Below are 2,701 nucleotides of genomic sequence, written 5' to 3' on the forward strand. Positions count from 1 at the left end.
TGTCATTACCCGAGGACTATAACCAGTTCGTGATGCAGTACCATATGCACGGGATGACTAAGAGCTTAGCCGAATTGCATGAGATGCTGAAATCGGCCGAGCAGGATATTGTGGTGCCCAAGACTGTGCTTGCTGTTGAGAAAAACTCCATACTCGGCTTCTGTAGTCGAATCTGCCACGGTTGGCTGTTTGGAACTCTTCCAACTGATAGCCCCACCGTTCAGGCAGAAAACATAACCTGACTGCGATCTGAAGTCATCTCTGTCGGTTTGGAAACTAGCATCGGTATAACCCTTTATAGCGAGCTCGTCTTCCAATCCGCCATACACCAAGAACAAATCCTTAGTCCTTCTCAAGTACTTAAGGATGTTCTTGACCGCAATCCAGTGAGCCTCACCTGGTGTAGATTGATATCTACTAGTCATGCTTAATGCATATGATACATCTGGGCGAGTACACAACATGGCGTACATGATGGCTCCAATTGCCGAGGCATATGGAATCCTTCTCATGCGCTCTTGCTCATCCTGTGTCTTTGGACACTGAGTCTTGCTAAGAGCTACGTCATGTCCCATTGGCAAGGCACCCCTCTTGGAGTCTTGCATCTTGAACCGATTCAAGACCTTGTCAATGTATGTACTCTGACTTAGACCAAGAAGCCTTCTCGATCTATCTCTATAGATCTTGATTCCTAGAATATAGGCGGCTTCTCCTAAGTCCTTCATCGAAAAGACTGATCCTAGCCAGGATTTTACTTCTTGCAAGGTAGGAATGTCATTTCCGATGAGCAATATATCATCTACATAAAGCACAAGGAAGACTACTGCGCTCCCATTGTCCTTCTTGTAAACACATGGCTCATCTTCGTTTTGCAGGAAGCCAAACGTTTTGACTGCCTCGTCAAATCGAAGATTCCAGCTCCTCGAAGCCTGCTTCAGTCCATAAATGGATCTCTAAAGCTTACACACCTTCCTCGGACTCTTAGGATCGACAAAACCCTCGGGTTGTGTCATGTACACATCCTCGAGCAAATTCCCGTTAAGGAATGCGGTCTTGACGTCCATCTGCCATATCTCGTAGTCATAATACGCAGCTATGGCCAGCAGAATCCGTATGGATTTAAGCATCACGACTGGTGAAAAGGTTTCATCATAGTCTATACCATGAATCTGCCGAAACCCTTTCGCTACGAGTCGTGCCTTATAGGTATGCACGATGCCATCCATGTCAGTTTTCTTCTTGAAAACCCACTTACATCCAATGGTCTTAATACCATCGAATGAGTCGACCAAAGTCCATACTTTGTTGTCGTACATGGACTGCATCTCAGACTCCATGGCCTGGTGCCATTTCTCGGAATCGGAACCCGCCACAGCCTCTGAATACGACGTAGGCTCGTCATGTTCTAACAACATGAGTTCGTCGTTTCCAGTCACAAGAAAACCATATCTTGTAGGCTCTTGGCGAATTCTACCAGATCTCCGAGGTTCACTAAGAGGTGTTGTCTCAACAACTTGTGACACAGGTTGAACTGATTCGCCTTGTTCACTCGGTTCCTCGACTATTTGTGGTTCTCGAACTTCTTCGAGATCTATTCTACTCCCACTAACTCTCTCGGAGATGAACTCTCTCTCCAAGAAAGATTCATTCCGAGCAACAAACACTTTGTTCTCAGATGGGCTGTAGAACCAGTACCCTTTAGTTTCCTTAGGGTAACCCACAAATATGCATTTATCAGACTTGGCGGATAGCTTATCAGAAGCCAGACGTTTCACGTAAACATCGCATCCCCAAATCTTCATAAATGTTAACCTGGGACGCTTCCCAGTCCATATCTCATATGGAGTCTTCTGAACCGACTTTGTTGGACAGTTGTATGCGGTCTTGACGTCCATCTGCCATATCTCGTAGTCATAATACGCAGCTATGGCCAGCAGAATCTGTATGGATTTAAGCATCACGACTGGTGAAAAGGTTTCATCATAGTCTATACCATGAATCTGCCGAAACCCTTTCGCTACGAGTCGTGCCTTATAGGTATGCACGATGCCATCCATGTCGGTTTTCTTCTTGAAAACCCACTTACATTCACAAGTTGTTGAGACAGCACCTCCTAGTGAACCTCGGAGATCTGGTAGAATTCGCCAAGAGCCTACAAGATACGGTTTTCTTGTGACTGGAAACGACGAACTCATGTTGTTAGAACATGACGAGCCTACGTCGTATTCAGAGGCTGTGGGGAGTTCCGATTCCGAGAAATGGCACCAGGCCATGGAGTCTGAGATGCAGTCCATGTACGACAACAAAGTATGGACTTTGGTCGACTCATTCAATGGTATTAAGACCATTGGATGAAAGTGGGTTTTCAAGAAGAAAACCGACATGGATGGATGATCTGGACTTGTCTAGCTTGATGCTTGGAAAGATGTCTTCGGAATTGCGTGAGCAATTAGATGACATGGACAATTCATTGATGGTTGATCAATTGAATATGTCATTCCAAGAGAAAGCTGGGAGCCATGGGAAGAGGCCTCTATAACGAAGATACCAGAAGTTGAAGCTTCTGCAAGCTTCTTCTTCCTCTGATCTTCCAGGTAGAGTCTGCAATTTCTGTACCAATGCCAAATGGCATGACAGAAATAACACTCTTCCTTCTTGGGTTTGGGCTTAGGCTTAGTGACAACACTTGTCAATTTCCTTT

The sequence above is a fragment of the Tarenaya hassleriana genome, unplaced genomic scaffold, assembly GCF_000463585.1.
Source record: "Tarenaya hassleriana unplaced genomic scaffold, ASM46358v1 Cleome178, whole genome shotgun sequence".
In the NCBI taxonomy this organism is placed as follows: Eukaryota; Viridiplantae; Streptophyta; class Magnoliopsida; order Brassicales; family Cleomaceae; genus Tarenaya; species Tarenaya hassleriana.